Source organism: Zonotrichia albicollis, chromosome 1 (genome assembly GCF_047830755.1).
Source record: "Zonotrichia albicollis isolate bZonAlb1 chromosome 1, bZonAlb1.hap1, whole genome shotgun sequence".
Lineage (NCBI taxonomy): Eukaryota > Metazoa > Chordata > Aves > Passeriformes > Passerellidae > Zonotrichia > Zonotrichia albicollis.
This window is the reverse complement of record NC_133819.1, coordinates 144,152,766-144,166,238: the sequence shown is the minus strand read 5'-3', so window position 1 is coordinate 144,166,238 and position 13,473 is coordinate 144,152,766. Positions and strand designations below refer to the sequence as shown.

The 13,473-nt window shown below is 42.9% G+C and overlaps 1 long non-coding RNA gene across 1 annotated transcript in view; it reads right to left on the bottom strand.

Moving 5' to 3' along the window:
- The window catches only part of LOC102074814 (uncharacterized), a 61,736-nt gene that overhangs the window by 27,491 nt on the left and 20,772 nt on the right, over positions 1 to 13,473 (bottom strand). The window contains exon 2 of the long non-coding RNA XR_012583488.1: positions 357 to 515. This is a non-coding gene — a long non-coding RNA (uncharacterized LOC102074814). The remainder of the gene's footprint in view (positions 1 to 356; positions 516 to 13,473) is intronic.

Here is a 13,473-nt window from a genome sequence, read left to right as displayed (position 1 = left end):
TCTGGGAACGATGAAACCACTCTGTGATAATTCATTGGTGGGGAGAATACCTTGTTTTAGCTGATGAGGAACACCATGCAATCAGCAGCTAAAGCCTGTTTCAGAAACAGCATGTTTTTTACCCAGAAAGGTCATTACATGAAATACTGCCACAGGCACTGGAAATAGATAAAAGAATCCAGTACTGTTCAGCCACAGCCCCATTAAATAGGCTGAAGAATCAGGATCTTTCTGGATTCATACAATTGATTTCATACAATTGTTTTTTGCACAGTGGCCCATATTCAGCAGAACCAGAACTTCATAGTCCCATGAATATTTTAGATCACATGCCTAGAGAATAAGAACTGTGGTACCTCTCTCAAGCAGGTGAAAGCCTTGGCCCCAGACTTCCTTCTTTCTCACAAGGGTTCTAGCCAGAAGAGACAAAATTCAGCTGCAGATGCTTCTTCCTCTTCCTTCTTGGTCAGCCATGCTCCCTCAGACAACGTGGGTTTTGTGGCCCAGCTTTTGACCTGGAGAAAGGAAGGGAGAAAGGTAATTTAGTTCCACTCAGCCACAAAGAACCTAAGATAAGCTCCTCAGACAGCTTTTCTGATCTGAGTGAGGCAGCCTGAGGAGGATCCTGATCAGAGGTTAAAGAGAGCTTCAGTCAGTCTGGCATGCAAAACACCCACGTCCCTTATGGAGGTACTCTGGTGTCTCAGCAAGGCAGCTGAAATGTGTTATTTGAATAATGACAGCTATTAGCATGAAAACAAATAAATACTGGATGTGAATACATGCAGCATGTAAACAGAGGAAAATGTAAACATTATCAAGGTGTATAAGATTCTATAATGGCATTATGGAAATATTAGAGGGAAGAAAAATGTGTTCCAGAACCAACACATGGAAATGGGAATATTGGTCACACTGGCCTAAGGATTTCATTGTTCTTTGCTGGACACTGCTTTTTCAATGGTTCTGCTCTTTTTATGCTCTCCTGTGTATCAGAGGGAACTTTCACTCCTCTGATTACATCTCTGCTCCCACTCTCTCTAGATGGACACAGACTGTTGAAGGCAGATTTTTGCTTTATCCACATCCTCTTTCAAATTACCATTAAGCTCATTGAAAACTGAGGTCTAAATAAAGGTGGAATACAGCCTGAAGAATTGCAATAAAAATGCCTAAGGGCTTCTGTAGGATGTTAATTAACCTGGCTCATGTGGGGAAGATGGTTGATAAGTCAGTGAATATTTGAGCCATTTCAAATTTACAAGAACTTAACTGTTTTACATACTATACTCTGTAGAAATCCCCCACTGGATTTCACCCTCTAATGTCTATAAAATAAAGGCAATACATATTCTTAGCACATAACCAATAAATAGGAAATGCTCTTATGGGATACACATTAGTTCCCACAATAGAAGAACACAAATCAAACCCAGCAGCTGAAGAGCAGATGAGCAAATGATTATTTTGGGCCTCTAATGAAATGATATTGTGAAAGGCATTAGACAGATTGATTAGAGCTCAGCTGACTGACAAAACTGCCCACGCTGTCCACCATTATAATGAATCTAACTAAAGCATCTCCTTGAGAGTGTGCACTGGTGTGTGCATCCCTGCGTACCTGTGTCTTTGTGCTTCACAGCAAATTATTCATTGTTATTTCTTTATAGTGCAAAAAACAGTCTAACTTGTACAGATCTATGCTTTAGAATTAGCTATGAATACACTCTCTGGGTAGGACTCCTGCAAGGATTCATTTTCAGTATATCTGACAGTCATTTCAATTAACACATTTATCAGCATATTTACAACATGCAGTGTGAAATAAAAATCCTGTTAAAGAAAGAAGCAAGCTGAACCAACCATCTCAGATTAAAAACCCGTAAAAATTAAATCATTACCACAAGTTAATATTGAAGCTAAGAGCACAGTAAGAATAGAAATGAAGATTGGATGTTGATACCATTAAGGAGGATATTGAGAGAAAAAATATCAGGATTAAAAAGAAAGCGAGATCAAGATCTTTTGCTACATAAATGTTATTTGTTCCATTTGCTTTAGCAGAACTCTGCCAACAGCCATTAGTGATGGATCTGACATGCAGTCTTAGAACCTGTGAAGATCAAGATTTGGAAATTGTTCCTGGAAACAAAGATCTGCATGTGGGTTGGAATAATTAAAGGCTGAAAAGTGGCTGACTACGAATCATCCTTGCAGAACAGACCTGGGGTGCTGAGGGACAAGGAGTTGAACATGAGTTTTGAAAACCAGCTTTAAAGTGAGAAAAGTCAACTGCACAAAGGGCTGCATTGGCAAAAACACAGCTGAGAGTCTGAGCAAGTGGATTTCCCCCTCTGCTTTTCACTTGTGAAGAGAACACATCCAGAGTACTGACTTCACTTTGGGATTCAAAGGATAACAAAGTCATCAATGAGCTAAAGCAAGCTCTTCGCTTGGATGGTTGGGGACCAAAGCATATGATGGACAAGATGAGGCTTCAGAAGCCAAGCTTGTTTAGCTGCCAAAAAAGAAGGCCAAGGGGAAAAATGTTAATATTTTCTACTACCCAAAGAGAGTTTAAAAAAGAGATGAATCCAGATTAAGGGCTGGCAGACACAGGGTACAGCAAATGGAAACTAGAAATGCCAATTAGCTATAAGGGAAAAGTTCTTCACAGTGAGGGTGGACAAACATTACATCAGAGACCCAGAGAGGCTGTGTAGCCTCCATCCTTGGAGATATTCAAAGCAAGGCAGCACAAAGGCCTTGAGGGACCTGATCCAACATTGATGCCATGCTGCTTTGGCCTCTGGAGTTCCCTGTCAATCATAGCTTTGTAAGATTTTAGAGAAGAATAGAAATGAGGTGTAAGGAAAAAAACAGAAATGTCACTGCACAAAATGAGATTCAATAACCAAGGAATATGTAAGGCAGACAGAAAAGAAGTGCCTAAGTTGAATACTAAGCCAGGCCTAAAGAATTGTCATCTGGTTATAATAGGCTTAACAAAGACAAACTTCATCTCCCTTTGGAAATCAAAGCCCTGCAGGCTTCTTGTAGGAGGTAATTGAAGACAAGAATAACCTTGAGCTCCAGTCACACTGTACTTATTCATTGCTTATTTAAGACATAGCAACCTATTGTATATTGCTGCAATTTGTATAGCTAATTATATAGAACTCCAGTTACACATTGTGTCTAATTGCTGGAATATACATCCTCTGAAGCCATTAGGAGTGCTAGCACTGACTCATTTGAAGAGTCTAATTTAGCCAGCTGAATTATTTGACTCATCTTAGTAGGCTCATCTCAGCAGGCTTTTCTAATGCTGTCCTTTGGAGGAGCTTGTGTCTGTACAGAGAGCCTGCGGAGACTAACCTGAGGGGCATGCTCATGCTCTGGGAGTGCTGCCCTTTCTTTCCCCCTTGATCAAGGAGGGATGGTAATAATTGCATACATTCACATTTGATGTGAGAATCAGTGGATGTCAGAGCTATTTAACTATAGAAATAATAAAAAATCTATTCCATTTGCCAGAGCATAAAAATGACCTTGTTGAGAGACTGGAAGGATGAATTGGAGGAAGGGTTGCTGACCACTGAAAAGCCAGATTTTCAACAATATCAATTAATATGGTGTTTTCAGGGCTGTCTGAACACCCTGCCAATAAAACAGTGTTTAAAGGAGATTCAGTTAATTAGGGTTTGCAGAAACCAGAAGATAGGCAAAAACCCTATGATAAATATTGAACTAAGGAAGCAAATCTGTAGTAGGATGGCTTCAATAAATAAGGGAGTTGTGCTGAGTTTTCCTCTTTGTGATTTGTGGTCATTGAGTAGTTACACAGGTTCTCAGGGGGCTTATGAAGCATAAAAATGTTTGAAGAGGTACATAAAATAAAATACAAATTCTAGAATATTTAAGGCACAGCAATATTTCTGAGGTCAAATGCAGCTGCTGCAGCTGAGTTGTATATTTTATGCAATAATATACTCTATATTCTTACAGATATTCTCTATATTCTACTCTACTAAAATAGATTTGTTGTTGTACCTTTACAGTAACTGAATAGGGCAGCAGAAGAGCCAGAAATATTTCATTTCTAGAACACAATTACCACTTTGGAGAACAAATGAGAAATATGGAGAAGAAGGAGTTACAGATGGGGAAAAAGGAATGAGAGAATCGGATCGTGGAAGACATTGCTGATAGCGTCAAAGAGAGCTGAGGGTGGAGTGCTGGTTTGGAGGAAGGTTTTATGATTAGTGCATTCTGAAAGGAGCTGAAGGAAGGGACTAGGAAGGGTCTGGCATCATCCAAGTCTGACTTTAAGTACTGCATTTAGCATATGGAGGGTTGAAAGCAATGGGTTTTGATAAATTAAAACAAAAGTAGGCCTATATTTTAGAAAAAAATACATCCTCTGAGTGAAGGAGCATGAAGGAGGGAATGAGAATAGGATAAAAGGTAGGCAATGGGCTGGAATGCTGATCATAAACTAAGCAGTAGGGGTTAGATAAAGTGAAGGTTCCTGAAGGAAGGAATTGCTGGTTATATTTTATCTGATATGCAATATCTGATCTGGATAGCAATCAGTGAAATCTTGTGCAGAGAGCAAAATGGAAAACAGGGCTTAAGAAATGACCTGCCACCAGGGATATGTGATATACTTCATATGAATGAACCTCAGTAGCCTTCAGCACAGAAGTAAGGTGAGGATAAGCACTAAAGAAGTAAACTCAGAGCTGAAGAAGGAAATCTCTGCAGGACCCTAATGAAATAAATTACTGCTGGGACAGCCACACTGGAGTCACCTCACTCTGTGAGACATCCATGAATGACTCAACCTGACATTGCTCTGGCCAGTGCCAAAGACCAGATCCCACTCCTGTTGCTGAGGCCACTGAGCTGTGTCACTTTATCTGAGGGGATATTATGCAGCTGAGGGCAGTATCATAGAATGTGATGCTATTGTAAGATTTCCTCCATGCTTTCAAAGTGCTGGAGCCACACTGACACTCAGCAGAGATGGGACCTTATTCTACCTGAAGCCGTGCAACTTTGGGAGACAGGCCGGATGGTCAGAATGATGAATATCTTCCACTCATCATTCACCCTCAAGCTCTCTTGGATTTCATCTGGTGTGTGGACAGCCTACTTTGCTATGGTATGCTCTAAGACAGCCAAGCCTATTTCCAGATGCAGACAATAAGAAAACCTACCTACACTACACAGAAAAGGCTTCTGTGATGCAGATTGCAGCAGTCCAAAGATTGTTTTGCCAATTTTTTGTTGGCTCTGGCAAAATGTGTCTCCCATTAACTAACTTTATTTCAGTCTATTCAGATCCCTGCATCTGCTTAGGATCTTGGCACCATGGGTGCCAACTCCAGCAACACATCGGCATTTGTTAAGATAGGAGAGCTTTTTTTACCTTTTGCAAAGGCATCACTGTGCACAGACTGAAATGGAGTGTTATTCCTCTCTTTAAATTAGGTTGTCTATTGGTTGTATTCCTGTTACACTCGCTGGAGAGCTGGTCAATACAGCCAGAAGGCATCAGTCAGTTTATTCTAAAGCAGACACTTACATTTAGGTCAGATGAATCATGCCTCAGATATTATGGATAGTATTGACTGGCTCTCCATAAACAGAGTTGAATTCCATGTGACTGCCTCAAAGGTAAGCACTTACATTTTGGAAATGTCAGGTTAGAAAACAGCATCTCGCTAATCCCCCCTCGCTAAGAGTCACTCGGGGATCACAGTGATAAGGCGGGCCTTGGGAGGTTCTCATAAATTCCCACCAGGAAGAAGGAACTCACAGAGTACAAATGCTCCAAGAGCATCGTTTCAGTCCTGACCTCAGCACAAACTGCATCTGCCACCTCCTGTGTCACTGAGTCACTTTGTTTCTCTACACTTTCGTCTCTCTCATGGACGCAGTGGCATTCCACTTCCCAGAGCGTTCTGTTGCTTTTGCAGACTGAGAGCTCCTGCTGCATCTTGCAGAGCTTAGCACACACAATCCAGTATTTCATTTCAAACCTCCAGTTGCTACTGTGATATGAGTAAATAATGGAGAAGACACAACAGCTAGTCAGGAGAGCTTTCAGTCCCAAGAATGATTGTGCTTTTAACTAGGAAAAGTATGTTTTCATACTGGATTTTGTTCTCTTTTTGGTGTATGTTATTGCTGCTGAGGAAAGTGATTTATTTCAATGCTTCTTCTTGTATAAGAAGAAGAAATCTTAGCCCTTGCTCTTTCAAGAGTAAAAGTAACTTTACAGAGTATAAAATAAATATTTAAAATTGATAAATTGAAGGAGGAAGGGGAAAAAAATCATGTCACAGAACGATACCAAGGATTTTATTTCAGGGTAGTGACAGCTTCTGTTGTCTCTGCCATTAAATAACTCTGAACTCAAGAAGGCTGCTGCATGCAAATGAAGGTAAATGAAATATGGGTGTCCATAGGATGTGCATCATTGTTATCTAAATGGCAGGTGAGTCCCCTCAGCACAGAGGCCAGGCAGTGGATGCTGAGTGCTCCCACATTAGGGGTGATCCCATGAGAACAAGGTTAAGATTGGTTAAAAGCACAGCAGGAAGAGCTGAGCATTGTACCTTCCTTCAGTGTCTTAATTTTGGACTGGATTTCCTCCCTCAATGCTGTCAGGCCACTGTGATCCTCCAGTGGTGGAATTTATTTATTTATCTCTGTTCTAAATCACGAGAGAGGGCAATTGTGTGCTGATTAGGTGATAAGCTGTCACCACTCTACCAGGCAGCTACTCCACCCCTGTCTTGAAATCAAATGCTGGTCTTGAGCATCGGTTTCAGCAGAAGGCGGAATGCCAGAATGCCAGTCTGGGCAGGAGAGATCATCCTTCAGAGCCAGGCTTTTCCCCTTTGCCTCTCCAAAAAGAAGAAAGAAAAAAAAAAAAAAAAAAAAAAAAAAAAAAAAGAAAAGCAGATTGAGCAAAATTGTACTCCTGGTTTCTAGCACAGTCACTTTTAGTCAGATATGTCCTTTTTTATTTAGGGAAACTGAGACACAGTAAATTGACTATTTTATTCACATGGGAATGTGAATAAAGACTTTCACTGGGAATATGGCAGAGTGAGGAACTCATCCTGGCTCTCTAAAGCGATGCTAGCATCCTTGTGTATCACAGGGATCCAGTCAGACTCATGGTTTCATCTTCTCAGAACTACATCAACGCCTGCCCTGCTGGAAAGAACTTACAGTTTTGCACTTTAGTTTTCCCACATGTTCTGAAATACCATTGACCTCGCATCACAGCCATGACTTTCTACATTTCCTTAAGCTCAATAAAACAAGAAATAACAAAACAACAAAAGGCCTAGAAGTGATACATCCCAATGCAGAGTACAACACAAGTATGTGTTGTTATTACTCTTCTGATTTGGTAATGGTGTAAATCACTAGCAAGATACAAAGTGATGATGACTATGTAAAAAAAACCCAAAATTGGTTAACTAATAAAAATAGAACACATCTCTAAAGAGGATCCTCTCAAATGCTACTCATTGAAATGGTTTTTTTGTCTTCCAATTGTGCTGAAAAACTTATCTAAATCGATACACATTTTATACACTTAAAAATGGCTGAAATAAAAACTGCTTTTACTAACAAATTATCAAGTAATATTAAAATGTCGTTATCACATTTATCTGTTTACCAGCTGGAGTCCTAATTGAAATTTGTTCAGAACTCATAATAGCATTAGGTCACATTATGCTTACAACATTAAGCAATGATTACATCTGTGACTTTTGTTTTTAATTAGCTTTTTCAGTTATCTGGGAGAGATAGAACCTTTCAAGATCGTAATTCACTTTTGATTACAATGGAGAGAGAACAAACCAAGTCATCTTACAGAATGTGCAATTGTGCAATTTACATTCCTGACTCTAGGTCTGCTAGATCTGACTGTATTTTGATTTCCTTTCATTCATCAGTTTTGTTAATTGGTTCTTGATGCCAACAAGGTGCTGGTATTTGAACATTTGGGGGATCTAAAATAACTTTTTACAAAATAGAGATGAGTGTGTATTGTCTTAGTTTCCTGCTGGCAGCACAGAGGGATCACTTTTAACACAAAGTAGTGAAAACCAGACCACTTTGTATCAGCCCTGCAATGGAACATAGCCAGAGGTGAATTTTAAAGGGGTCTCAAATGTAGCTGTGATTCAGAAAAGTGTTTCAGCATGTTCCTTCATCATTCATCCCAGCCAGCAAACACACACATGATTACTCATGTGCTTTAGCTTAAACATCTTGCTGAGTTTCATCCTACAGAAAGGGCAAGCAGCAAGCCCAAAGCAGGACTTCACAAGCCTTCATCAGTGGGAATGACCCCAACTGCTCACCAGTAATGAACTGACTCCAGCACATCCCTGGACTAGAAGTGCCCTCATTGCCTTCTTTCTTTAAAATCTTGCTTATCTTTCTGTAAAGAGCCATGCTTGGAAGAACAGGAAAGTAACTCCACAAGCCAGAATAGGGAATTATCAGCCTTGATCTGCTGGAATGAGTAACTGAGAGAGATCAAGCAGCTCCATTCACTGTTCTGTGAACTCTGGGAGTCTGGTGATATCCATGGCGCAGCAAAGCTCCCACATCCAGGGACACAGGCTCACCATTCTGGGCCACTTCCCTGCTCTCAAACAACACACAGCAGAAAAGAGAACCTGAACATGGGCAGCCATGGCATTTGGTGGCATTGTTTGCTGGGCAAGTGCTTATGATGATGAATCAAACAGGGTTGTGTGCTGGTTTTGCACGGCCTGGTTTTTGGTAGCAGGGGGCCCACAAAGATGGCCCCTGTGAGAAGCTGCTGGAAGCTTCCACCATGTCCAACAGAGCCAATCCCTGATGGCTCTGAAGATGGACATGCTGCTCACCAAAACTGCGTCAATGAAAGAGGCTGGCAGTGCCTCTGTGATGACATATTTAAGAAGAAATCAAAACAAAGTCACACAGTTCTGCTTCTAGTCAGAGAAGAGGAAGAGGTGAGAACATGTGAGGGAAGAGACTTGGAGACACCACAGTCAGTGGAGAAGGAGGGGCAGGAGATGCTCCAGGCACTGGAGCCAGGATTGCTCTGCAGGCCATGGTGATGAGCATGGTGAAGCAGCTGTGCCCCTGCAGCCCATGGATCCATGAGGAATGCAGGGATCCACCTGCAGCCCATGGGAAAGTGCCCATGCCAGAGCAGGTGGATGCCTGGAGGGGGCTCTGATCCAGGGGAAGGCTCAGAGGAGAGCCCTGCTTCCAGACTGGAGCAGCCTGTCCTCGAAGGACTGCACCCTGTGGAGGAGTGACCCACATCACAGCAGTTTTGGAAGGGCTGTGTGCCCGTGAGAGAAACTCACATTGCAGCAGTTTTGGGAGAACTGTGCTCATGAGATTTGGAGCCACACTGAAGGAACTCACAGAGAACTGTCTCTCGTGGGAGGGACCCCATGGTCTCACAGGGGAAGGACTCCTCTCCTGAAGCAGTGCAAGAAAATCTTGGTGATGAACTGACCCAAACCCCATGCCCTTTCTCCCTGTGCTGTCACTGGAAAGGAGGGCGGGGTTGGGGGAAGAAAGGTGTTTAAAAGGCCTATTTTATTTCTCATTATCCTGCTCTGGTTCTGTTAGTAATAAATGTCACTTTGCAACTTTAAGCTGAACCTGTTTTGCCCTTGAAGTATTTTCTCCAGGCCTGTATCTCACTCATGAACCCTTCATTAATTTTTTTCTCTCTCCACTGCCCAGCTGTAGCAGGAGAGGGTGAGTGAGTGATTCTCATGGGTGCTGGCATTGGGACAGCATCATGGCAGGTTGGTAGGCTACGGGAAAACAACAAGGTCGTTTATTTCTCACACACCTGTGCAAGCGTGAGGCACACAGAGTGGCAACCACAAAAAATCAAGTCTGATGAGTTTACATGATGGTGGCTGGTATCCCTGGAGAGTCTACAAGGATTGTATGAGTGCAAAAAATGGGCTCAGAAGGGACATTGGGATGTAACAATCCACTCCCTTGCCGAGATGAATAAAGGAGTGAATTGCCCATAAGACATATTGTCTATAATTCTCTTGCTCTGTTCAGAGCCAGAGGAGTTCAGCAATTTCCCTGTGTATAGCTGGAAAAATAGCTTTCAGGAACTGAAACAAGAACTGTAGAAAATTCAGGGTGGAGTAACAAGAATGATGTAAGGTTTAAAATACACCTGTAGCATTCAGTCAGTCTCTGTAAATGAGTATGACCAGTTAATACCACTTGGAGGTGAAAACATGTAGACTAAGTTTCGAAGTGTCTGACCTAATTTCCCTGCCTACACACCAGAAAATTATCCTCCCCCTTATGATATCTCACTCTGCCCAAGCATTTCCTTTTCTGTTGACCTGAGCCTTTGACTGGTCCAAAGGTTCAGTCCTTTATTGCTTTTCTGGGAAGACAGGGAGTAGCTTTTTCCCCATTTCTAAAGGACCCTGTGGTACCTGTACTGCGGCCACCCAGTACAGGCATTTTCAGTGAGCTCAGGAACTGAGCAGTACCTCTCACTGGGGCTGGTTAAATGCAACCTTTTCCTCCTTGGGGCAATTGGTCTGCAGGGAGATGATTCTAAGGGGTTATTCTGGAGCAAAGGACTGAAAGGTTTTGGGCAGGCTCTCAGTATCTGCTGGGATCTGATGCTCAGCCCCACTTGCAAGGGAGGTGAAGGACTTTCCCATGGTGAGCTCCTGCCATGCTTTGCTTTCTGTGGCTGCTTAGACCTAATGCACACTGGGTTGAGGGTCCTCCTTAACTCTGCAAACAGAGGACTTTGTATCTCTGCTTATATGAACTGGTAGTTCTGAAACACCCACATGAAGCCTTAATGTAGGAGGGCAGCAACACTGATTTTTTTTGGAAAAACAAGCATCAAGTTCTGTGCTCTTTACACTGCCTTGCCTGCAGTGACCTGTGAGATCCAGCACAGGACAAAGATCTGTTCTGAGAAGAGATCAACCTCTTCCTGTTGACACCCTCCACTGTGAGAGGCCACGCAAGGGTGCAGATGTGGGTTAATCCCACATGGGACAGGTGCCAGCCAAGGAGACACAGTCACAGGTGCAGCCTGCAGTGGCTGCACAGGGGAACCTGGGAGCAGAAAGGCTAAAAGGGACGCTGAGATGAGATTAGATGAATTTCACAGAGGATGTGCATGGCAGCTGGACAAGGCCATTTCTGTCACTGCTTACAGCCACTGCAGACTTTACTGAGGACAAGATAGGCAGCAGTGGTGCTGTTACAAATAAGCCTGGTCCGCTCTTGCCCTAAGCAGTGAAGATTTGGGGGTTTTTCTCAGTGAAAAAATAGGGGACAATAAGACTTTAGGGTCACTATTTATCAAGCACCTTTCCTAAGGTGCAGAATATAAGGTGCTTATATTCTTAAGGATATTCTTATCCTTAAGAATAAGGAGTCATTCTTATTTCCAGTCTAGCCTTGGTCTAGCTAATGCTGGGATTCAAACTTCCTCTTTCTACAACATTAGGCACCAACCCAGCTGCCCCAAGCACTGGTTATGGTGGGGCTGCTTGGGATTTAGAAAAATTCCTTCTGGGACCTGAACAATCTTCCTCAGGCAAAATTTCAGTGAAGTGAGTGCACTACCACAGAAAAGTGTTGGCTCATTTCCTAATTCAGAATAGGGAAAAAAAAAATCCAACCCAGTCTAACCATCAATGTAACACCATTAAAGCAATGTAACAAAAATAACTCTGGCCTGAAGACTTGGAGATTTAAGTGAGACTAGAATAGGCCTTTAATTACTTCCATTTTTACTCTTCAGCAGCGTCAACAAGACTAAAATAGTTCCTTCCCTCCTGTTCCCACTGTGTCAGTAGGACAGAGCCCTGCATGAGAATTCACATGCTGCCTTAATGCTGTGCCTCCTTAGACACAACAATACCTCTCTAAGCTTTCTCTCCCCTCCCACAGCAGGCATGCAGTGTGGATCAGCCATACCACAGCCAAAATGAAGGTGGATTTCCTTTTCAGTCTCAGCTCTGTCCCTTTTCCCTTTCCTTTTTCTGGAGGAGATGCAGATGGCAGTCTCTCCCTTTGCTGTGTGCAAGTGTCTAGACGGGAAAATCTCCCCACAGCTTGTGCAATTTTCTGAGCTGCCTTCTGCTCACCTCCACCTCCTCATTTTCCTCTTTATCTGCTTCCCATATTCTCCATGTTGCTATTGGTCCTGTGAAAATGAACACATCAAAGCCATAAATAGTAGCTTTTTTGCTGCTCCTGTGTCCTCTCTCCCCCCTCTTCTTTTAACATTAATATTAATAGCTACTATACCTTTCTTCACTGTTGCTTTCTTCTTGATCCTCAAGGGAGTAAGCCTTTTCTTGGACTTTCTGCTACTGTGAATGTTTGCTTGAAGGAATGCTAGGGCATGCTGGGAAGCACAACACCAGTGATGCCTGTGATACAATATTGGGTCGAGCAGCAAAGATATTAAATCTTATAGTACTTGTCGGAAGAATCAAACATTCTTTTATACCTGCTGCGTATGGCTGAGGTTTCTTTCCTCGTTGCTTTCCTAGCAAAAATAGATTTTTAATCAGTCCAAAATCTCCAAGGAGAAGAAAAAAATAAATAACCTCTTTCCTATGCCCTCCTTGATACTATTGCACAGGGCAGCTGCCTGAGGAGTGAAGAAGCAAGTGCTGCTCCCCGCCTGTCGTCAAACCACACAGACACAGGGACACCGCAGGGACACTGTCACCAGCACCCTCACCACTGCTATTATTTAAAGCAGGGAGTTAATGAGCTCTCCTGCCCTCCAAGGTTTGCCTGCCTGTTGCTGGTCCCTGGGGTGGAGGGCTGAGCTCCTCACGCCTGCGTCAGCCCAGCTCTCACATTTGTATTCTGCGGTGTGGCTGCGTGTCTGGAGTGCTTAAAAGAAATCCCCCAGGTTTGATTTCCCTCACACATGTACAGTAGAAAAGGTGAGGAGTGTGACGTCTGTGCTCTGCACACAGCCCATCGCCAAGGGCCTGCCTGGGATCACAAAGGGTGCCCAAAAGGCTGAAGGTGAATTTTCTGATGCCATTGTCACAAGGAATGGGTACCACAGTAAAGGTGAAACTGACTGTAACCCTCACAGCGAGTTATTCCAAGCATGATTTCTGCCTGAATGGATGTAAAGGTTATTATTTGCTCCTGTCTTGACACCAGGGACCATCGCCCTTTGGTAGCTGTAATGTGCAGAAGCAAAACGTGCATCTGGGACAGGAGGGATCAGCGCACTCAAATGAAACTCCCTTGACACTTCTCCAGTGACATGAGCTGCAACTGGACACGGTGATGGGTAACTCCCCTTCCCTCTCCTGAGCTCTCCCAGAGCTGCAGTTGATGTGAAACTGGAGTTTGTCATGGCCAGTGGAAGGACCCCCATGAATAGCA